Source organism: Tursiops truncatus, chromosome 4 (genome assembly GCF_011762595.2).
Source record: "Tursiops truncatus isolate mTurTru1 chromosome 4, mTurTru1.mat.Y, whole genome shotgun sequence".
NCBI lineage: Eukaryota > Metazoa > Chordata > Mammalia > Artiodactyla > Delphinidae > Tursiops > Tursiops truncatus.
Genome location: NC_047037.1, coordinates 88,183,575 through 88,208,974, shown reverse-complemented (window position 1 = coordinate 88,208,974; position 25,400 = coordinate 88,183,575). Strand labels below are relative to the sequence as shown.

The 25,400-nt window shown below is 39.7% G+C and overlaps 1 protein-coding gene across 2 annotated transcripts in view; it reads right to left on the bottom strand.

The window, feature by feature from the left end:
- The window catches only part of MORC1 (MORC family CW-type zinc finger 1), a 360,669-nt gene that overhangs the window by 224,714 nt on the left and 110,555 nt on the right, over positions 1-25,400 (bottom strand). For both annotated transcript variants that reach the window (XM_073804253.1, XM_033855850.2), the window contains one exon: positions 8,776-8,856. The gene's annotated coding sequence lies outside the window, so the exon portion shown is untranslated. The remainder of the gene's footprint in view (positions 1-8,775; positions 8,857-25,400) is intronic.

Genomic DNA, 25,400 nt, shown 5'->3' with positions numbered 1-25,400 from the left:
ACTTCCCTCTGCCTGGATTCTTTTTCCCATGAGGTTCACAACGTTGGCTTCTTCTTATCATTTAGATCTCAGGTCAAGTGTTCCTCCTCAGTGAAAGCAGCCCTGACCAACTGGTCTTAAGTAGCTAACTGCATCAGTTTACAGACGTAGTGGCTTCAGCAATATGAATTTATTTTTTAACATCTTTATTGCAGTATAATTGCTTTACAATGGTGTGTTAGTTTCTGCTGTGTAACAAAGTGAATCAGCTATACATATACATATATTCCCATATCCCCTCCCTCTTGCGTCTCCCTCCCACCCTACCTATCCCACCCCTCTAGGTGGTCACAAAGCACCGAGCTGATCTCCCTGTGCTATGCAGCTGCTTCCCACTGGCTATCTATTTTACATTTGGTAGTGCATATATGTCCATGCTACTCTCTCACTTCATCTCAGCTTACCCTCCCCCCTCCCCATGTCCTCAAGTCCATTCTCTACATCTGCGTCTTTATTCCTGTCCTGCCCTTAGGTTCTTCAGAACCATTTTTTTTTTTAGACTCCATATATATGTGTGAGCATACGGTATTGTTTTCTCTTTCTGACTGACTGCACTCTGTATGACAGACTCTAGGTCCATCCACCTCACTACAAATAATAAAGTGATAACTCAATTTCTTTCTTTTTATGGCTGGGTAATATTCCAACAATATGAATTTATAATCTTACAGTTCAGTAGGTCAGAAGTCCAACACCCATCTCACAGGTGTCAAATATCAGCAGGGCTGTGTTTCTTTCGGAACAACCTTGGTGAGAATCTGTTTCCTTGTCTTTCCCAGATTCTAGGAAATCCTTGGCTCATGGTCCCTTTCTTCCATGCTCAAAACCAGCAGTGTTGGGTCTTCCCTGGTGGCACAGTGGTTAAGAATCCGCCTGCCAATGCAGGGGACATGGGTTCGTGCCCCGGTCCGGGAAGATCCCACATGCCGCGGAGTGGCTGGGCCCATGAGCCATGGCCACTGAGCCTGCGCGTCCGGAGCCTGTGATCCGCAATGGGAGAGGCCACGACAGTGAGAGGCCCGCGCACCGTGATGAAGAGTGGCCCCCGCTCGCTGCAACTGGAGAAAGCCCTCGCACAGAAACGAAGACCCAACAGCCAAAAATAAATAAATAAATTATTTTTTTAAAAAACCCAAAAGCCAACAATGTTGCATCCTTTCCACCTTTATTAATCATCATTCTCTCTCTCTTTCTCTCTTTCTCTTCTCCCCTCACACTTTGACCAGAGCTGGGAAATGTTCTCCTTTTTTAAGGACTTGTGATTAGACTGGATGCACCTGAATAATCCAGCATAATCTCCCCATATCAACGTTCTTAATCTTAATCACACCTGTAACATCCCTTTTGCCATGTAAAATAACATGATCACAGATTCCCAGGGTTACAGTGTGGACATCTTTGGGGTCTCATAGTTCTGTCTAACACACTGCCACACTTAACTCTCCCCTAGTCTCTGTTATATTACCTTTTTATTTCTTATTATTTTTTGTAGCATCATATGAAATCCTTATTTATTTTGCTCTTGTTTATTTATTTACTTATAATTTACTTATTAGTACACATTCTTTTATTATATGAAAGTCCCTTCATCTACCCATTTCCCCGACACTATTCTGTAATATTGAGAATAAGAATTTGGTCTCTACCTTGATGACAGCAGCACCCCCAACCCCTAGAGCAGTTTCTGGCATAACATAGGCACTCAATGAATTCCCTGTTAAATGAATAAATAAACTCAGCTTTGGTAACTGATGTAAGCTTTAGAGAAAAGGTGCTCCCTAAATTAAGTCTTGAAGATAGGTAAGGAGATTATGGGGTGAAAATTAGGGATTGGGCCTTCCAGCCTGTGCAAGAAAAAGCAACATCACTGTAGAATGACAACAGTGCTCTTGGAGGAGTGGCCAAGGATGAGAGAGGCTGGAAAACATGAGTCAGAGGCAAATCACCAAAGACTTTTCAGACTTCATGTTGCATGTAATGAGAGCCATTGAAGGTTTAGGTTTTTTTGAATTAATTAATTTTCTTTATTTTGGCTGCATTGGGTCTTTGTTGCTGCGCGTGGGCTTTCTCTGATTGCAGTGAGCGGGGCTACTCTTCATTGCAGTGCACAGGCTTCTCATTGCGGTGGCTTCTCCTGTTGCAGAGCATGGGCTCTAGGTGCGCGGGCTTCAGTAGTTGTGGCATGCAGGCTCAGTAGTTGTGGCACATGGGCTTAGTTGCTCTGCGGCATGTGGGATCTTCCCAGACCAGGGATTGAACAAGAGTCCCCTGCATTGGCAGGATCACTGCACCACCAAGGAAGTCTCACAGACCTTGTAATTCTTGAAAGAATTCTATGGTAGTTATACCTAAGAAGCTCATTGCATGGTACTGAGGTAGTAGAAATTATATGTAAAGAGAGTTTTATTTATAAAAGTCCTGAGAATTTTTCAATAAATTATGATGATGTCACAGTTATTTTCTGTTTCATCACTGGGTCATCTGACAATAATGATGTCTATAATTCATTACTCCCTGTAAGTACGGTGATAGGTAGCACTCAGATCTATTGCCTGATCTCAGCAGAGAAAAGCTATTAACCTGTGTCACCATGTCTCTGCAGCCAGGAATGAATCTTTGGGGAAGTAGAGAGTCCTGTGGGCCATGGCAGCTCACTGTTCTGGCTGACTGGAAACAAGAAACAACCTTTTCATTTTTTAACTCTCACTACAGCAGGGCTCGGTTCGAAGACTGCAGTTTCCCGGCCAGGTCTCCCATACACATCCTTATCCTCCACTTCCAAATTCTGAGAGTACATCAGCCATCCCAATCGCTTGCTATCATTCCAAAAAAGAAAGGCCTGCCTTGGGATAATACTTTCAGTTGTGACAGAATACCTGGATTGGGAGTTGTCTTGTAAAGGATCTCTTCAAAAGATGATTACACTTTCTTACTAGGTGGAACCTTTGAAAAGTGGGTAAGAAATTCATTCTTTGTGTCATGCTTTAGGAAGCAGGATATGTAGTAGATACGAGCATCATCTCTGGATCGAGTACCAGCTCTGCCATTTTGAATTCTGCCAATAGTACCTCAATATTATATTTTCTCTGGTCCTCAGTTTCCTCATGTGGGACATGGAAGCAATAAAGCAACCATTTCATAGGGTTATTGTGAGCTTAAATAAGGCATATAAGAGAATGAGACTTGCAATGTAAGTTCTGTGAGGGTGAGAGAAATTTGACTCCACTCTTACATATCCAGTTCAGTACAGAAGTTTTTAAAGCATGGTCTGGGGACTCCTAAGGGATCCCCAAGACTCTGGCAGGGTGGGGTCATGAGGTCAAAACTATTTTAGTAAAAATACTAGGACACTATTTGCCTTTTTTATCTCATTCTCACATGAGTGCAGAATGGAATTTTCCAGAAACTAGATGGTGAGAGATATTGCAGTAGATAGAACGAGGAAGCAGACATGAGAAAATCCAGCTGCCTTCTATTAAAGAGATTTGCAAGATTATAAAACAACGACTCTCTTCTCACTAACTTCATTTTGCTTTGGAAAAAATAGTTTTTCACATTAAAATGTTTTATGTTAACGTGTAATGGATTTATATTATTACTGTTAAGAGAATTAATAAATACACATTTTAATGTACTTTTTAATACAGTAAATATCAATGGCTATAGCTTACATAATCAAAGTTTCTTTGAGGCCTTAAACAATTTCTAAGAGTGTAAAGGGGTCCTGAGACCAAGAAAACCAAGAACCACTAATTTAGCACAAGCCTGGCACATGGTAACCACTTAACAAAATAATGATTGGATTGCTAGAATAGGGCTTGGCTTAGGGTAAGTGCTCAATAAATGAGCGTTCCGCTGCTGCTGCTGCTGCTGCTGCTGATGTGCTGATGGTGGTGATGAAAATCATGATGAGAAGTTTGCTGGGAGCCTTCTATATGACTGGAGTAAATATAACAGTAATTTTTAATAGAAATCTTATCTTGCCTTAGGCATGGCAGATGTTAGAGTTTAATGTAACACAGAATTATTTTCAGTGTTTAGACTCTCTTTTTCTTAGCTTATTCTTTTCCTAATGGGGTTGCTCATTCTCATCCTACCAGAAGCACTTTGGAATTGAGCCAAATTCAGAATGCTAGGTATGGCACCAGATTGAATGATACGAATCAGGATCTCTGTGTTCCACAAATTAAGGAGTCATGGACATGTACTTAATATTTACTGTGAAAACTAGAGGGAGAACATGCCTCTAAAGCTTCTCAACAGACAGGGTGATGGAGGTTTCCATGCCCACAATCCTCCTCTCAATTCTCCTTCCTTCTGCATTGTCTAGTCCAGCTACCAGAACACAGACTTACATTTTGTCTAGATATGCCACTACACTGGCTCTCCAGGAAGAAAAACATTTCTGGGTAGTGTTTGCTGATTTCCACGGTGTAAATACTCCCACCATGACCGGTTTCAAGCTGCTTCTATGATGTTACTAACCTCCAAATTGGGAGGAGAAACATATAATCAGCTCATAGTTGGTTTGAGCTGGTCCCCAGCATACCGCTGGTGCTGGCCCTGCACTCTGACATTAAGTTCAATTAAGTTCTGGCACTAAGTTCAACTACTTGCCTGGCTTTCCTAGATCTTTGATCATTGGTCCCACCCTCTCACCCAATTTTGCTGCCCCAATACCTCCAACTAGTCAGTATCCTCAGGTCGCAGGACTATCTCCTGCTACTTCTGCTTTTGCACTTTGCTAAACTATCACCTCTGGGTTCTAAAATCCCTTCTTCATCCTTCTGCTTATTCACTTGCTATGCAATTTTTTATTGACAAACTAAAGGCCTACTTCTTCAGTAAAATCTTCTCTGATCACATAAAAGTATCACTAACGTCTTTCCTCTGAAATGATGGGACATATGAAAGGATAATATCTAATCTGAATAATGGTGAGATTATTGGTTATCCAAAATATATCTATATGGTGTTGTGGAAACAGCTCAGCACTGCTTAGAGAGAACTGCATTCCTCCCTCGCTGCTAATATACTGAGTGGTCATTGGTAAATCACTCAGATGCTCTGAGCCTTGATTTTCTCATTTGTAAAATGAAGGCAATGGAATACATGATTTCAAAGAAATCAAAGAAAGAACATCAGCCATTCTTTATTTCTTTCAAAGAGAGAACACTTTTCTTTCCTTAAATTCCACTATTCTATAGTCAGCATACTTGATATAAACAAAAATCCTATGACCTACTCCCATTAAAGTTCAATCTCCTTTTGATTTTAAAACAAGTAAATTCACCATGTTCTATTTTTTTTAATTTTTAAAATTTATTTAATTTTTTTTTATACAGCAGGTTCTTATTAGTCATCAGTTTTATCCACATCAGTGTATACATGTCAATCCCAATCGCCCAGTTCATCACATCAACATCCCCACCCCCCACCGCTTTCCCCCCTTGGTGTCCATATGTTGGCTCTCTACATCTGTGTCTCAATTTCTGCCCTATAAACCGGTTCATCTGTACCATTTTTCTCGGTTCCACATATATGCGTTAATATACAATATTTGTTTTTCTCTTTCTGACTTACTTCACTCTGTATGACAGTCTCTAGATCCATCCACGTCTACAAATGACTCAATTTCATTCTTTTCTATGGCTGAGTAATATTCCATTGTATATATGTACCACACCTTCTTTATCCATTCATCTGTCGATGGGCATTTAGGTTGCTTCCATGACCCGGCTATTGTAAACAGTGCTGCAGTGAACAGTGGGGTGCATGTGTCTTTTTGAATTATGGTTTTCTCTGGGTATATGCCCAGTAGTGGGATTGCTGGACCATATGGTAATTCTATTTTTAGTTTTGTAAGGAACATCTATACTGTTCTCCATAGTGGCTGTATCAATTTACATTCCCACCAACAGTGCAAGAAGGTTCCCTTTTCTCCACACCCTCTCCAGCATTCGTTGTTTGTATATTTTCTGATGATCCCATTCTAACTGGTGTGAGGTGATATCTCACTGTAGTTTTGATTTTCATTTCTCTAATAATTAGTGATGTTGAGCAGCTTTTCAGGTGCTTCTTGGCCATCTGTGTGTCTTCTTTGGAGAAATGTCTATTTAGGTCTTCTGCCCATTTTTGGATTGGGTTGTTTCTTTTCTTAATATTGAGCTGCATGAGCTGTTTATATATCTTGGAGATTAATCCTTTGTCCATTGATTCGTTTGCAAATATTTTCTCCCATTCAGAGGGTTGTCTTTTTGTCTTGTTTATGGTTTCCTTTGCTGTGCAAAAGCTTTGAAGTTTCATTAGGTCCCATTTGTTTAGTTTTGTTTTTATTTCCATTACTCTAGGAGGTGGACCAAAAAAGATCTTGCTGTGATTTATGCCAAAGAGTGTTCTTCCTATGTTTTCCTCTAAGAGTTTTATAGTGTCCAGTCTTACATTGAGGTCTCTAATCCATTTTGAGTTTATTTTTTGTATGGTGTTAGGGAATGTTCTCATTTCATTCTTTTACATGTAGCTGTCCAGTTTTCCCAGCACCACTTATTGAAGAGACTGTCTTTTCTCCATTGTATATCCTTGCCTCCTTTGTCATAGATTAGTTGACCATAGGTGCGTGGGTTTACCTCTGGGCTTTCTATCCTGTTCCATTGATCTATGTTTCTGTTTTTGTGCCAGTACCATATTGTCTTGATTAGTGTAGCTTTGTAGTATAGTCAGAAGTCAGGGAGTCTGATTCCTCTGGCTCCGTTTTTTTCCCTTAAGACTGCTTTGGCTATTCGGGGTCTTTTGTGTCTCCATACAAATTTTAAGATTTTTTGTTCTAGTTCCGTAAAAAATGCCATTGGTAATTTGATAGGGATTGCATTGAATCTGTAGATTGCTTTGGGTAGTAGAGTCATTTTCACAATATTGATTCTTCCAATCCAAGAACACACCATGTTCTATTTTATAATTACCCATTCCTAATATTTCATGCTAAGAATAATTGTGTTCACCATAAGCTTTCATCTCAGTTCCTCTGTAAGGTCATCCTCACCCCTTTCCAATAGATAAAACAATCTGTAAGTGCTTTTGATGAGTGATTAAAATGAATCTTAAAATAATAATGTTTAACTAACTTTATAAAAATGATTTTGTCAAGGAACTAAAAGTAAAAAGTGCCCATGCAGGAAACTCCTTAAAATGAAAATCTGTGATTCTTAAATATTTTTAACATGCTGCTGATGAAGTATTTTCTATATGACCTCAAGGTCTAAAAGGAGCCACTAGGAAAAAATGATTTGAGAAAGTATTTTGTTCACATGCAGTTTCATGGGAATTATATGATGATGTGGTAGGATTAAGTATAATATTGATTGGTAAGACCAAATGATATGTTTTTTTCATTTCAACTTTATTAAGGTATAATTGACATACAAAATTGTAAGATTAAATTGTACCATGTGGTGATTTGATATAGGTATACATTGTGAAAAAATTCTCCCCATCTAGTTAATAAACACATCCATCACCTCACATATTCATCTTTTTTTTTTTTGGTGTGAACGTTTAAGTTCTACTCTCTTAGCAAATTTCAGTTGTGCAACATAGTATCATCAACTATAGTCATCATGTTATACATCAGATCCTCAGAACTTATTCATCTTATAGCTAAAAGTTTGTACCTGTTTACCAACCTCTCCCTATTTCCCCCACCCTCCACCCCTGGCAACCACTTTTCTACTCTGTTTTTATGTTTGACTTTTGTTTTAGATTCCACATAGCCAAACCATATTCTGAAATAAAACAAAACTAATCTATGATTAAGTCCCACAGTTCTTTCTTTTATATCTTTCTTTCATCATCACTAAACTCAAGTCTAGTTCCAATCATTTTGGAATCTTGTGCTTATTTTCTCCTTGCTCCTGTTAACTCACAGTGTGTGGTGAGGTAATTGCAAGGCAAGGAGCTGTGTTTAATCCTTTTTTTGCATGGTTTGACCTGGCATTATGAAATGCATAATTTCATGCATAGAGACAAGCAAAATGACTCAAGCTAATATTGAATGCAAATTTTTAGCTTGTTTCTCAGCATGCTAGGTAGTAAAATCAAGGATCTACAGGTTGTAAGTGAATTTACAGGTCATCTATTTCCTTGCAACTTACAGTGTAGTTAGGAACCAGCAGCATCAGCAGCATCAGTTTGTTCAAAATGTAGAACCTCAGACCTCATCTCAGACCTGCTGAATCACTCTGTCTTAACAAGGTCCCCAGGTGATTTGCTTACTTGCAATGTACCACCTCTGATTAAGTGGCAAACCAGCCTCTACTTGAGTGTGTGCAGTCACAGGAACTCATTCCAATTCCTTCTTCCTCCAAAGCATTCTAACCAGTACTTGAGATTCATTTGGAAATATTATTTTAATGGTAGCTTTCTGTTGCTCAAATGAATCACTTGATTCCACATGTATTACTCCAGGATTTGTAGCCAAACACAATATGAATTTTTCCATTCTTATTTTCCAGTCTTCTTTATATGGTGCCACTACTCTAACAAAATTGACTACCTTAAAAGGACCCTAAAAAAACTGATGTACCTGTGTCACATAACAACCCTAGCAGTCAGTTCTGTAGGTATCCTGTTCTGTACCATTCTTCCTCTCTGGAACCCTCTTTCCCTATTGCTCTGCTTGTGTAGATTCTACTCACCCATGAAACCCCACCTCAGTGCTCTCCAGAGGAAAATCCTACTCACCTGTACTTCCAAAGACATTCACTGGAGCAGGGCCAAAGGACCAGTGCCTTATTGATGTGTTCCATTTAACCTGTATGGGGGCTTTAGAAAATGAGAATTTCAGTGCCTTTAAACAGGACATGCACCGTCTACTTTGACCACAGTCCTCACTTTTTGTATCATCCTTGAACAGATTCATACATTTACAATACCAGCTTTTCATTTAGCATCCTTTGACTTAGTAATTCTCACCTAAATAGAGGGCTCCTCCAATGCTCTTAGCCCAATTCCCAAATTATACACAATTTTTCTTTCCACATTTAATCTTTGACCACACTCTTTCACCTGTATTAGTCTGCATAGGCTGCAATAACAAAATACCACAGATCGGGTGGCTTAAATAACATAAATTTATTTTCTCAAATTTCTGGAAGCTAGAAGTCCAAGACTGAGGTGCTGTCAGGGTTGGTATCCGGTGAGACCTCTCTTCTTGGCTTATAGGCAGTCACCTTCTCATTTTGTCCTCACAGGTCTCTTCTCTGTGCATGCACAGAGAGAGAGAGAGATCTCTGGTGTCTCTTCCTCTTCTTATAAAGGACACCAGTTCTATCAAATTAGGTCCCACCTTTATGACCTCATTCACTTTAGTTACCTCCTTAAGGGCGCTATCTCCTACTATAGTCACAGGGGTTAGAGCTTCAACATATGAATTTGCCGGGGGGTGGGGGGCATAACTCAGTCCACAATATTATCAAAACACATTTGTATCCTAAAGAATCACACATGATATTGTACAAAGTTCCTCTATCTTTATCATCTAAGGAGTTTATCATGTAAAACATTCATGCAGACTTGCTATCTGAACTGAGGGCAGTATCAGGGCTGTTTTCTACACCAATAGCAATTCACAGGAAACAGAAACAAGCTGGTTTCAGCTTAGTTGACACTGACATAGAGACAGCAACAATAATGCCTGCTCACAGAGGGTTTGCTGTGTGCTAGACACTGCTGTAAGCATTTTTACATATATACAGTTATAGACTTTTGGCTTCATGACATCGTATGATAAAAGTACTGCTTATATTGTTTCCGTATTACTGATGAGAAAACTGATACATGCTAAGTAAATGGATTGTCTAAAGTTACACATTAGAACATGCATGGCTGGGATTCAAGGCCAGACTGTTTGGCTCCTAGGTCTGTGCTCTTGGCCACTAAACCATAATCTGCTACTCAGCAATGGAGACAAAGGGATGGGGTGGACTTTATTGGAAAGGATTATTGCATAGCCCCAACGTAAATGTATATTCAATCATACATATATATTCATCTCACATATATTTAAGTAGTAATCAGCATTAAAAGTTTAAAAATACATTCATTGATAGACCAATTTATTGTCCAAACTTGAAACTCTGGGTAAAATGGGGGTGCTGTTCATAATTGTGCTAGAGCAATAGGAGTAAACAGAGTATCCCAGGCAAAGTAACATGTACAGTCACACCATTTATTTGGCCTCTACCATATGCCAGTACTATGCTAACAACTTTACGCATGCAATCCTTATAAAATCCCTCTAAGGTATGTATTGTTATCCCCATTTTACAGGTGAAGAAACTGAGGACTGAAAAGGTCAGTTAACTTGCCCAAAGACACAACTAATAAGTAGTATAGCTAGTATTTAAACTAGGTCTGCGTGAATCCAAAACAGTGCTCTTAACTAGCACCCAATATCACTTTCCTCTTCCTACAGATAGCAAACAAGTTATGGATGCTCCAGACAATTATATCTGATTATAAATTCAGGGAAATAATTAGGTATTTATTAGGCTTAGAAATTTACTTGTCTGAAGAAAATGCTTAGCAGTTTTGCAATTTGGGGCTCATCACAGTCATACAAAGTTATCTGCAAAGAAAAGTTCAGAAAGGAAAAAAAAGTAAGATCTTTGTGAGTTTTGGATCAAATTTAATAGGTTACATCTGTTCATTCATTCATTAACTCATCAGTTATTGTTGAAGATGCTGAGAATTATACCCTGAGGAAATTTATATTTCAGTTGGAAGAACAAGATATACACAAGAAATTTAAACAACAGACATAAGGTATCAGGAAGGAACATATTTAAATGTCAAATGAGAGTCGTAGGCAATAATGCTGGATGTTCATAGGAGGATAAGTTCATTGTAAGTTGATGAGGTCAGGGAAAGTCTCATGGAAGAATTACACCTCAAGGGATGGCCTCTTATGATTTGCTACTCAGTATAGCATGCCCTCCCTGTTTTAATTGTTTTTATCATTGTTAAGTATGGTAAGGCCAACAAATCAGGAGATGATTGCCACCAAAATGATAGTTTGTTACTCATAGTTCCATGAAGATGGGGCATACCACGTCATGGAGGGCCACAGGGAGAAGCACCAGAGTCAGTTAGGAAACAGAGGGAGTAGGGGAAAACATGGACCAGAGTCTTTATTAGGTTTCCATGGGAAGAAATGAGAGAGACAGAGTAAGCAGGCTTAGGACTGGCTAGGTTAAATAATTTCAGTGGGTTCTGGGGCATAGGGGCTGTCCCTAGTTGTCTGGAAACCTGTCCCTGGGCTGATTAGGCTGGTGGATAGTAGCCCAGGGTGTGAGGACCTGATAAAGGAGGTGACTTTAAAGGAGGAGCTCAGGCATATGAGCTCTGGATTGATTGGTTTACATTTGAAAGGTATCCTAATGGACGAGTTGTTTACTATGTCTTGGAATTGGCTAGCCCTGAAAGGAACGGTCCCTCCAGGGTCAGCAAGACCCCAAATGTCAAAGCATCAGAATACAGAAAATAAAACACATGGTTAACACATTTCCTAAGAAACTCAGAAGTGTTTTTGTCTTAGTCTGCAACAGGAACATTTGTCTTTGTACTTTCCATAGGAGGCTAAGGGAGGGAAATTTGAACAATCTGATCATCCTGCAATAGTACCTCCAGCTTACACTCTTAAAGATAACAGTGCATAAGGGCATCACGGGCACAAAGGAAGATTAATGGGAAATCCCAAGCTACTGATAAGAAAGTCCTTCCCCATGCATTTCTCTCTCTCTTCCTATAGTAAAGCTAGAGATGCTCTCTAGAGATTGTATATAGGCTTTAATTCATCAACCAAGATGTTCACTGATGACAAAACTGGTAGACTTCTGCTGGACTGTCACATAGATGGCTCTGAGTTTAGCAGATAGGGCATCTCTTCTAGGGTTTTGACTGCTTTGCCAAATTCCTGATTTCTCAGGAAGAAAAGTCAAAGTGCAGCAGCAGTCTGGCCCATTTCCTCTCAAAAAGCTTGACAAGCACTCACTGGTTTGCAGTGGAGCGTGAGTATGAGTGCATGCATAAGTACATAGGCACACACGTGCATACACATGCACACATGCATGCACGCTCAAAACAGCAGATGACAGAATACTTCGACCTAGATCCCAGTCAATACATGTCTGAACCACAAGCAATTTTCTCCCCTTTCAGTGTGACTGGAAGCCTCACATCGTTATAGGAAGTTAGGGAATGTGGTGAGGATTTACATAGGTGTTTGTTTATTTAAGGATCATAGGCAAAATCTTAAACAAGGGAAAGAGGACAAAGGCATGGATAATTTAAAACAGCAAATAATCCAGAATCCATTTTTATAATGCAAAATTACTATTCAAAACTGATTTCTGGCTTCTGATTATCCTTGACTGCCAATGCACTCAAAAGAATGAGTTGCCAAGAATTTGATTGAAAGCTCTGTGTTGCTGAATCAAGCTGGCTTGCTCACTGTAGGTGGAAGGGAAGGATCTTGAGCCATTTCATTTACAGATCCCCAGCTGTCACTATACAGAGGTCTTTTCTCTTGGTGTGTCAGATTTCCCAATGTCCTAACTGGGGAGGTAGGTGTAGGTATAAACTTAGTTGCTGGGGTTCTGGGATGCAAGAGGGAAAGAGGAGCTGAAGAGATGCACCATTCATTATAGACTAGTTTTCTTTATTCACCAGTTTTCAGATGGGATTCCTCCTACTGCAACCAACTGTGATCATTCTCTACTCTAGAAAGTAAACTTCTCAGCTTCCTTGACAGTGAGGGAGGGGAAGCTGCCTGACTGCTTGGGCTGGAGGAAGGAACCCAAGGTATTAGCTGTTCCTTGAGCAGAATTTCAGTCAATCCCATTTCCAACTGTATTTGCGCTCTTGCCTCCAGACATACCTGCTGAGTCTGTTGAACTTCTATAGCAAGAATCAGCTTGCTTCTTCTTAGTTTCTCCCACTGCAAACACCGACGTCTGCTAAGACAACTACTACACTGATCCATTACTGTCCCAGTTGTAAAATTCTCTTGTCTTCTCTTGAATGCTGTCATCACCTCTCTTCTTTTCTAGGTTCATGATATTTGAGAGAGTGAGGGGTAGGACCATCTGTTAAAGAGGGATGAGTTAATCATACTCCTCGGTTCATGACACATCAACATTGTTTTCCAAGACAAGGGTCTTCTCTTGTATATTTTTATATGTATATTTATTCTCTTCTATCCTTCTCCCACTCCCATCTCTTTCCCATCTTTTTCTTCAAAGGCAGTGATACCCTGCAGGTTTAATGCATATGTTTTTATTTGACTTCTTAGAAATGTGTATTTTTGTTTCATGTATATGAATTTAAACTTATACATATGGTATTGTGTTATAGTTCTTATTCAATTTCTTGCCTTTTTTCCAGCATAATGTTTTTAAGATCCAACCACATTACCATGTTTATATGTAGTGATTTGTATCTTTTCTTATTTCTTTTTTTGGTAATTCCTTTAATCATGGTTCTATCAATTAGAGTTCCATATTAGTTTTATTTCTTAAAAGATACCTATATTTCACTCTACAATCTCCAGTTTTAGGGGTTTTCTTAATGGAGCAAGAACCTGAAGATGTTTTTCAAACAATTCGAGTGCAAAATTATCCCAGATTTTCCTAACTGCTCAGATCTAATCCAAGGGTAATTATTTTTGAGGTTCTTTTTAAAATTCCTTTCCTGACTATTCTTAGTTCTTATTGAGAAAATAATTTTCTTTCAAATTCATATTTTAATAAGCATTGGCAAAATGTGATCAAATTAGATCATTGCAACAACAAACACAACTAGCCTAATCCAGTTTGAGTGTAAACACAACAGGATCTTGATAAATGTACAACTCAACTCAAGGGAGATGTATGTCAGCATAGTAGAGAACAGTGACTATGAATTATGAACACAAGCATTAGTTTACAGAGAGTCCTCTAAAAAAATGTCTACTATAGTTTTTGTTTGCTTGCTTGTCTTTGAAAACACCCAATTTAATTCCTTTTTGTCTAATTTACTTGGGTTCTATTGTGCTTAAATAAGAGTAGCTCCATAACAGGACAAAAGGGAAAAAACTTAAAGGTAGATGTCTTAAAAGCTGAAAGGAAGATACAGGTACTGTTGTGAGATTATTTATTCCAAATATGTGGTATCAAAGTTCTATCAAATCAAATCTCCTCTTTCACATAGGATTTAAAATGGAATAATGCGGGACTTCCCTGGTGGTCCAGTGATTAAGATTCTGCGCACTTCCACTGCAGGGGGCACAGGTTCAATCCCTGGTTGGGGAACTAAGATCCTGCATGCCACACATGCAGCCCAAAAAAACAAATAACAAACAAACAAATAAATAAATAAAGTAAAATAGGATCATGGTTGAAGAACAACTAAAGAGATGTTTGAACCGAAAAACAAATAATACAAGGCTTTGGGTTGTTTCTGACCATCATCCACCCAGACAGATTCATTTTCCCAGTCTGTGTTCTCAGTGGCAGTTCCAGTACCATCTCAGGTGAATCCTCATGTTCTTCTAGAAAAATTGTCCTTAAAATGTTACAAAGGACCTCTCTTCCAAGAAACATAAAACATTCTATGGACATTATCTCATTCTCTCTTCAAATGTCTTCCACAAGGGATAGATCAATGACAAATTGATGCTCTGTTTTACAAGAAAGGAAACAGAGGCTCAGAACAGAAATTGGTTATTCAGAGACCACACCACAAAGGTGACAGGAGTTGACTGACAACAGTCTGGTGCCACTTTTTATGGAAACTCCTCTTCTCATTCCACTAATAAAAAAGCAAAGGGAAAATAGACACATGGATAAAGTTAACCACATGTGTGACACTGGTGTCACAATCCTTATTGTTTTACTCTAACATGACTAATCTAAGAAGTGTTTATTGAATTAATGTTGAAGGCTCTTTTTCTCCTAAGCCTAAAGAAGGCATTACTTTGTTGCTGTTTTTAATTAACACTTGTAAAACAGAAATACATATAGCTGATTCACTTTGTTATACAGCAGTAACTAACACAATATTGTAAAGCAACTACACTCCAATAAAGATGTTAAAAAAAAAGAAATGGAGTGATAAAGCACAAATTAATAAATAAAGCAGTAGCACATGGCACATGGCAAGGTTTTAAGTTTTCTTGTGTTTTAGCACCCTAGGATATTTCTTGTCATATGGAACTTTCATCTACCAATGATGAGCTAGCAAACAACCACCCAGAAAGGGCACACGAATTTAAATTTCAAAGGCAAAGAAAATATAAATGAAAAATAATCATCCTACCATTTCCAAGAAATTTTTATTAAATTTTACACTTAGGTCAGGTCTTAAAGGAAATTTGCAGCAAAGAGGAAGCAAATATTTATACTTGTGGTCTATTCAAAACCAAATTGAAATAAAATTAAATAGAAATCAAACCTATTTTCATGTGTATTAGGAGCCTCAGTTCGAATCTAAACTACGTTTTTCTTCAGATTCATTCCTCTTGGCAGAACTGAAGACTGTGGTTCAAGAATCCCAAGAGTCTATCCAGACAAGCCTGAAGACCTCTACTCTGGGAGGAAGGGGTTCCTCGTCCTAAGGGAAGACCCATGTAAAGTGCTCCCTTTAGGTTGAAGAATAATGGGACAGGGTGTGAGAGGATGGCGTCTCCCTCCAATGGCAAGTCAGGCACTAAGACCAGAGGCAGCCCAAGGTCATGATGGCTGGAAGCAGAGTCATGGTCTGCTGTGGCAGTGACAAATCATCGCCAGATGAGACTCATTTCTCTATGCTTTTGATTCCCATCATGATGAAAAATGCAAGATTTTAATAAGGTTGCAGAACAAATGGAACTGATTTATAGTTTACAGTTACATAGTTCATATTGTGCATTGCTATATTTCCCATTTCTAATTGTTGCATTTTGTTTTCCTTCTAGGACAAGAGTACACAAACTGTATAAAGGGATAGGCAGCAAATATTTTAGGCTTTCTGTGTCACATGGGTCTGTGTAGCAGATTCTCCTTTGTGTTTTGAGCTTAAAACCTTTTAAAAGTATTAAAATCATTCTTAGCTTACTGATCAAACAAAATCAGGCCATGGGCTGACCCTTGAACTAGGACACTGGGCACTTGTGGAGCGTATCGTGATAGTCTGGGGCTTGGTGAGCCTCCTTTCTACCTTACCTCCTCCCTCTTCCACAATTATGACTCTTGCTTGGTCAAGTCGTCCAGGTGCCTTTCCCCAATCTTGGAGAATCATATCTGAGACATTGAGTTGTGACTGAGACTAAATAAAGAGAGAATTCTGCTTTACTGGAGACTTAGGAAGAAATGCCTGTCCTCCGAGGTCCAGAACACGGTGACGAGGTGCAGGGGATTCTCCCATTTCAGGTAAATATGAAAATATGGACACCACACAGCGGCTCTTAACAATGAGCTGATCGGCATACAAGAATCCTGCAGAAGAAAGGAGGAGACACCTGAGGCTCTGCAGGTGTGCCAAGCATACAGATATCCACCTGGCAAGCCCTGGCTATGGATCTCATGCTAGAAATTAAAATAGAAAGGGCATGAAATGACAGGTGTCACGTGGGAGCTAGCAGAACTCTGTTTGCAATCACATGTAAGACCCCACCTGGCGACATCTAGAAAAAAAGGCAGCAGGAACTTTTACAGGAGGGTGGGGTCAGAGCCAAAGAAACACTCTTTCCTATTGTTAGTGTTAGCCAATCTTATATTTTAATTGCCTGAGAAACACAAGTTTGTCAGATTGGTTCTGGTGTAGTTTCCTCTCACAGAAATGGAAGCAATCTTTTTCAAATAAGAGACTAGTGTTGTGAGATCAGGAAACCAATGTGCTGGTCTACTCATGCTACTCAATAGCTGCATAACCTTGGAAAAGTCCCTTGATTTCTCTTGGCCTTGGGCTTGTTCCTCCATATAGTAAGGGGCTAAGACAAAAATGTCTAAGGAATCTTCTCATTTTAAATGTGTTATGTAATAGCTTAATATTAAGCCATTAATTAATTAACAGTTGTTTATTAAATCACCCATCATGTTCCAAACATGGTGCTAAGTAATGAGGCTACTGAGAGAGAGTCTTTTCCCTTAAGAATCTCTCTAAAAGTAAACTAATAATTACAACACAGGTTATTAAAAGTTAGGATAGAGGTACACCCTCGTTGCCACCCTGGTTGTTAGAGGACAGAACCTTCCTTAGAAATCAGAACCTAGGCCAGAGCTCCTGTGTTAGCATTTTATTGAGGAGCAAGAAGGAGAGAAGAAGGGGAAACAAAGGTTTTAAGAAACACAGCTAACATTTTGGTCACACTAGACTTCTCCAAAAAGCTGTATGGACACCTCTATGCTTTAGAATAGTCTGAATGGGTTTAGGGCACAGGGAGGAAGAGATAGGAATAAGCCTGTCTCTCACTGGTTGAAGTTCATACTATAAAAGGAATCCCCTGCCTTGCATTTCTGGATTATATGACCTCACCCCAGGGCCGGAGCGTCAGTACTCAGGCCCCACTGCAAGGTGCTTCATTTGACTCTGAAGTGGTTGGGGTAGCTGAAACTCAGGGGGCACAGTGGGTCAGGCTCTGGAACCAGGGTCTTTGCAGTGCCATCACAGTGGGTGTGATGGAGCCATGCCAGAGCCAGTCCTCACCTGGGAAAGGCTGAGAAAGATGGCACGTTAGGAGTTGTGGTGATGGTAGAGGAGGGTTCTCCTCTAAGCGAGTGACTGAGGCCTGCAAAGTAGGTGAGTCCCAGTGAATCTGGAGAGGTGCAAAACTTGGGGCCAAAACAGACTAAGGCAGAGTTGAAAAGGCTGCCCAAAGGAGGTAGGCGATGCTTGAATTGCTCCAGGAAAGAAATAAGGAATTTCCTGGTAGACAAGCTACAGGCGAGTGAGAGGTCATGGGGGTCAAGGGGATTGGTAACAAGCAGTTTTCACAGTGAGAGAATCGTATTTGCAAAGGCATGGGGTGTAAAAGGGTATCAACAGTCTAATGAGCTGCAAGCATCACCTGGGTGGGAATGGTGGTGCATGAACCACCAGAAGCCTCTTCATTCTGAACAGCCATTCTACCATCACCAATTACCAACCAGAAACTGAACCTACATGGGGCGGGCAAAATGGGACAGATTTTATTACATACAAATGTCATGTTGGAGAAATGACTCCTTGTCATCATTTATTTATTCAAACAATTCATTGAACAAATATTTGTTTTATGCCTACTGTGTATAAACCATTTTATCGTACTCAAGATTTAGACCACAGAAGGAAAGTCTGCATTCTACATAAGCTGCTTTCTTTAGATAATCTGACCCAAGGACATTTCCAGTGACTGCTCTTCAATCTTTTTAATTTCCCCTGTCCACGGTTTTAATGATCAGTGAGATACATATAGATTTAATTCCCACGTTTTCCTGACAGGGATTCATTAATTCTTTATTCTATAGCTAACACTCTCATATCGTGCCATCTGTGAAATGAGAATGGCGATTTGTTAATTAAATACTGACTCTTGGAGTGTTTTTAAACACTGACACATTCAGTCATGAACAGACTACTGCTCTTTTCTTGCCTCTGAGCAATGATAATACACAGTCAATTGTTGTTCCCTTGAAGAAAATGTGTAAAGGGATTTTTATTCACAACTTCGAATATCATCATTTGGATTCACATGAAGAATATTTCAGTGAGCCTTGAGGTTTTGTGGTTGGTTTTTTTTTGGCTGTGTTGGGTCTTCGTTGCTGTGCACAGGCTTTCTCTAGTTGCAGCGAGAGGGGGCTACTCTTTGTTGCAGTGTACAGGCTTCTCATTGCAGTGGCTTCTCTTGTTGCAGAGCACGGTCTCTAGGCTCATGAACTTCAGCAGTTGAGGCATGAGGGCTCAGTAGTTGTGGCTTGCAGGCTTAGCTGCTTCGTGACATGTGGGATCTTCCCGGACCAGGGCTGGAAACAGTTTCCCCTGCACTAGCAGGCAGATTCTTAACCACTGCGCCACCAGGGAAGCCCGAGCCTTGAGTTTTTACTAGGCCATTTGTGCTGCTGGATTTAGATGTCTAGGGATGCAGCAGAGTTGGTATGCCCACCATGACTCACTGTCCTTCCTCTGCTCAGGTCCTTCCTTCTTTACTGGGCTTAAAGGTCATGGCTCATTATTGCAACACTTTTTTGTATACACCCACAACTCCTTACATGTTTTCCCAGTCTATTCTTCTGAAAAACATCTCCAATTCTGATTAATCCAACTTTGCCTACTCCACACCTATACTTGTGCTGTTGGTGGGAAAAAAAACACACACAACTGTGCTGACATATCTCACTTTAAATTTCATGACCAGTAATCTCTCACGTGGGCCTTTGGCACTGCCTAGAAGGTCAACTATACTTCCCTTATCCTTTCCTTCTCTCAATCTTCTAGACAGGTATTTAATACTCTCCCCTTTTACAAAGCTCAAGTATCTCCTCCTTCATCCTAACTCTAGGTCGATGGCTTTGGTTTCTATTTCTCTAAGACAGTAGAATCAGTAAGAAGGAAACTACACACTCCCAACCACATCTACCAGCCTACTTGCACCTGTGCTCCTATACATTCACACTCCTCCTGTTAAACAAGGTATAAATTGTCTGGACTCCTATATAAGGACAATCCTCTGCTTGTCACTGAACCCCATTCTCTTCATCTGCATTCAAGGATATCATTACAACCATTCTCTTTCCTCTCCCCTGCATTATCAATTTTCACTCTCTCCATAGTTCCTTCCCATCAACCTATATATCTGCGTTATTTCTCCCAATTTAAAAGAAAAGATAAAACCTCTCTTGACCATATTCTCCTTCCTCTCCCTCTCACATTTTTGTTCCCATTAACCCCATTCCTCTCCTCCCACTCACCCATAAAACCCCATGTGGGTTTTTGCTCCCCAAGACAGTCAAAATAATTCTTGTCATGATCACCAATTTGTATGTCTGATGGCCAATTCTCAATTCTTATTTTACTGAACCCATCAGCAGGATTTAACTGAATTGATCACTTCTGCTTCATAAGGCATGTTCTTTTTTTTTTTTTTAACATCTTTATTGGGGTATAATTGCTTTACAATGGTGTGTTAGTTTCTGCTTTATAACAAAGTGAATCAGTTATACATATACATATGCTCCCATATCTCTTCCCTCTTGCATCTCCCTCCCTCCCACCCTCCCTATCCCACCCCTCCAGGCTGTCACAAAGCACCAAGCCAATCTCCCTGTGCCATGCGGCTGCTTCCAACTAGCTATCTACCTTACTACGTTTGTTAGTGTATATATGTCCATGACTCTCTCTCGCCCTGTCACAGCTCACCCTTCCCCCTCCCCATAACCTCAAGTCCGTTCTCTAGGAGGTCTGCGTCTTTATTCCTGCCTTACCCCTAGGTTCTTCATGACATTTTTTTTTTTTTAAATTCCATATATATGTGTTAGCATATGGTATTTGTCTTTCTCTTTCAGACTTACTTCACTCTGTATCACAGACTCTAGGTCTATCCACCTCATTAAAAATAGCTCAATTTCGTTTCTTTTTATGGCTGAGTAATATTCCATTGTATATATGTGTCACATCTTCTTTATCCATTCATCCGATGATGGGCACTTAGGTTGTTTCCATCTCCGGGCTATTGTAAATAGAGCTGCAATGAACATTTTGGTACATGACTCTTTTTGAATTTCAGTTTTCTCAGGGTACATGCCCAGTAGTGGGATTGCTGGGTCATATGGTAGTTCTATTTGTAGCTTTTTAAGGAACCTCCATACTGTTCTCCATAGTGGCTGAACCAATTCACATTCCCACCAGCAGTGCAAGAGTGTTCCCTTTTCTCCACACCCTCTCCAGCATTTATTGTTTCTAGATTTTTTGATGATGGCCATTCTGACTGGTGTGAGATGATATCTCATTGTAGTTTTGATTTGCATTTCTCTAATGATTAATGATGTTGAGCATTCTTTCATGTGAGACTAGATATCAATTACAAGATCTGTAAAAAACACATGGAGGCATGTTCTTTACTCGCTTTTTCGGACATCTAATTCTCTCCCTACTACCTCACCGACTCCTCTTTTTCAGCCTCTTTGGCTGATTTTTCACACCTCTTTGATCTCTAAATGTTGGAGTGCTCCTGCGTAAGTCTTTCTCTTTTCTATTTACATTCTCTTTCTAGGGGACTTCATCCTGTCTTGTGGCTTTAAATACCTTCTACATTCTGACAATGTCCAATTTCTACCTCCAAACTGAAACTTTCCCTGTAATTTCAGATTCACATATCCAACCACATACTAAACATTTATATGTTGTTGTCTAAAGGGCATCTCAAACTTAATATATCTACAACTTCTGTTCTCTTCCTCCACTCCACGACTCCCTTGACTCCCTTGACCCCATCCTTCCTATGTTGGTAATTGCCAATGCATTCTTCCTGTTGCTCAAGACAAAGACAGTTCAGTAATCATTAGTTTTTAATTGAGATATAATTCACCACCATAAAATTCACTCTTTTAAAGTATACAATTCAAAGGTTGTTAGTATATTCACAAGGCTGTGCAACCATCATCACTATCTAATTCCATTTCGATCACTCTTTTTTTGTTTTGTTTTTGTTGTTGTAAGGGTATTTTTAGAGAAATGCAAATTAAAATCACAGTGATATACCACTACCCACTTATCAGAATGGCTAATATAAAAAATAGTGACAACACCCAATATTGGCAAGGATGCAGAGAAACTGAATCACTCATACGTTGCTGACACACATGCAAAATTATATAGTCACTTTGGAAAACAGTTCAGTAGTTTTTTGTTTGTTTGTTTGTTTGCTGTTTCAGTCATTCTTGACTCCAATTTTTTACACACTCTACATTCAATCATCAGCAATTTCGGTTAACTTTACACTCAAAATATATCCAGAATCTAAACATTTCTCATCATTTACACTGTTATAAAATTGTGATATGTCATGAATATTATAGAAATAGTGTCCTACTGGGCTCCTTGCTTCTCACCCTTGTTCTCCTCTCAACAAAGCAGCCACAGGGAGCCTATTAAAAATCTAAGTCATTTTAACATATTAAATCTTCCTAACCATGAATATAGGATAGCTTTCTGGTTTTGGTATCTTTTTAAATTTCTTTCATCAATGTTTTGTAGTTTTCAGTGTATATCTCTTTTACCTCTTACTATATTCTTAAGAACTATTTTATCCTATTTGGTGCTATTATAAATGGGATTATTTTCTGAATTTTCTTTCAGATAGTTTGTTATTGGTGTATAGAAACAGCTGATTTTTGTATGTTGATTTTGTATACTGTAACTTTACTGAATCTGTTTATTACTTCTAACAGTTTTTTGTGGAGTATTTAGAATTTTCTATATATAAGATCATGCTTCTGTAAACGGGGATAATTTTACTTATTTCTTTCTGATTTAGATGCCTTTATTTCTTTGTCTTGCCTAATTTCTGGCTAGGAATTCAAGTACTGTGCTGAATAGAAGTTGTGAGAGTGAGCATGCTTACCTTATTCCAGATCTTAGTGAAAAAGCTTTCAGTTTTTCACTGTTGAATACAATGTTAGCTTTGGGCTGTTCATAATGGCCTTTATTATACTTTCCTTCTGTTCCTAGTTTGTTGAGAATTATTTTTTAATTGAGGTATACTTGATTTACAATGTTGTAATGCTGTGTTAGTTTCAGGTGGACAGCAAAGTGATTCATATATATATATATTCCTTTTCAGATTCTTTTCCATTTTAGGTTATTGCAAGATATTGAATATAGTTCCCTGTGCTATACAGTAGGTCCTTGTTGTTTATCTATTTTATATGTAGTAGTGTATATCTGTTAATCCCAAACTCCTAATTTATCCCTCTCCCCCACTTTCCCCTTTGGCAACCATAAGTTTGTTTTCTATGTCTGTGAGTCTATGTCTTCTTGTAAATAAGTTCATTTGTATCATTTTTTAGATTCCACATATAAGTTATATCATATGATATTTATGTTTCTTTGTTTGCCTTACTTCGCTTAGTATGAGAATCTCTAGGTCCATCCATGTTGCTGCAAATGACATTACTTCATTCTTTTTATGGCTGAGTAATATTCCATCGTATACATATATCACATCTTCTTTATCCATTCCTCTGTCAATGGACACTTAGGTTGCTTTCATGTCTTTGCTATTGTAAATAGTGCTGTTATGTACATTAGGGTGCATCTATCTTTCTGAATTAAAATTTTAGAAAAAAATAGACAATTTTTTTAATCATGAAAAGGTGTTGAATTTTGTCAAATGCTTTTTCTTCATCTGTTGAAACAATTTTGTAATTTTCATTCTTTATTCTGTTAATGTGGTGTATTACATTAATTGATTTGCATATGTTGAATCATCCTTGCATCCCAGGGGTAAATCCCAGTTGGTCATGGTGCATGATCCTTTTAATGTGATCTGGAATTTTTCAGTGTGATGTTGTATTGGATGGTTTTGATAGTATTTTCTTGAGGATTTTTTCATCTATATATTAATCAGGGATATTGGCCTGTAGTTTTCTTTTCTCATGTATATTTGTCTGGTTTTGGTATCAAGGTAATGCTGACTTCCTAAAATGAGTTTCACTGTTCTCTCTTCTTCAATTTTTTGGAAGAATTTGAGAAGGCTTGGCACCAATTGTTATTTAAATATTGGGCAGAATTCACCAGTAAAGCCACCTGGTCCTGGGCTTTCTTTGTTGGGATATTTCCAATTACTGACTTAATCTCCTTACTCATTATTGATCAGTTCAGATTTGCTATTACACCATAATTCAGTCTTAGTAAGTTGTATGTTTCTAGGAACTTATCTTTCTGAAATCAATCTTGAGAAAGAACAAAGCTAAAGACATCATACTTCCCAATTTAAAAAAATATTACAAAGTTGCAGTAATTAAAACAGTATGGTACTGGTGTAAAGAAAGACATATTGACTAGAGAGCCCAAAATCAACCCATGCATATATGGTCAATTTATCTTCAACAAGGTTTCCAATAATACACAATGGAGAAAGGATAGTCTCTTCAACAACTGGTGTGGAGGGAAATTCCCTGGCAGTCAAGTGGTTAGGACTCCATACGTTCATTGCTCAGGGCCCAGGTTCAATCCCTGGTTGGGGAACTAAGATCCTGCAAGCCGTGCGGTATGGCCAAAAAAAGTTAATAAAAATTAAAACATAAATACATCTACACGTGGAACAACTCCTACAGAATACCTACTGAACACTGGCAGGAGACCTCAGACCTCCTAAAAGGCAAGAAACTCCCCACGTACCTGGGTAGGGAAAAAGAAAAAAGAATAAACAGAGACAAAAGAACAGGGACTGGACCTGCACCAGTGGGAGGGAACTGTGAAGGAGGAAAGGTTTCCACACACTAGGAAGCCCCTTCGCAGGCGGAGACTGTGGGTGGTGGAGGCGGGAAGCTTCGGAGTCACAGAGAAGAGCACAACAACAGGGGTGCGGGGGGCAAAGCGGAGAGATTCCCGCACAGAGGATCAGTGCTGACCGGCACTCACCAGCCCGAGAGGCTTGTCTGCTCACCGGCCAGGGTGGGAGGGGCTGGGAGTTGAGGCTCCCGCTTGGGAGGTCGGATCCCAGGGACAGGACTGGGGTTGGCAGCGTGAACACAGCCTGAAGGGGTTAGTGCACCACAGCTAGCCAGGAGGGAGTCCGGGAAAAAGTCTGGACCTGCCAAAAAGGCAAGAGACTTTTTCTTCCCTCTTTGTGTCTAACAGCGCAAACCCCAGAGACGGGCATGAGACACTAAGGCTGCTGCTGCCGCCACCAAGAAGCCTGTGTGCGAGCACTGGTCACTCTCCACACCCTCCTTCCGGGGAGCCTGTGCAGCCCGCCACTGCCAGGGTCCCGGGACCCAAGGACAACTTCCCCGGAAGAAGGCACAGCGTGCCTCAGGCTGGTGTAATGTCACACCGGCCTCTGCCGCTGCAGGCTCGTCCCGCACTACGTGCCCCTCCCTCTCCCCGGCCTGAGTGAGCCGGAGTCCCCGAAGCAGCTGCTCCTTTAACCCCATCCTGTCTGAGGGAAGAAGAGACGCCCTCCGGCGACCTACACACAGAGGCGGGGTCAAATCCAAAGCTGAGCCCCGGGAGCTGTGGGAACAAAGAGAAAAGGGAGTCCCTCCCAGCAGCCTCAGAAGCAGCAGATTAAAGCTTCACAATCAACTTGATGTACCCTGTATCTGTGGAATCCATGAATAGACAACGAATCATCCCAAATTGTGGAGGTGGAC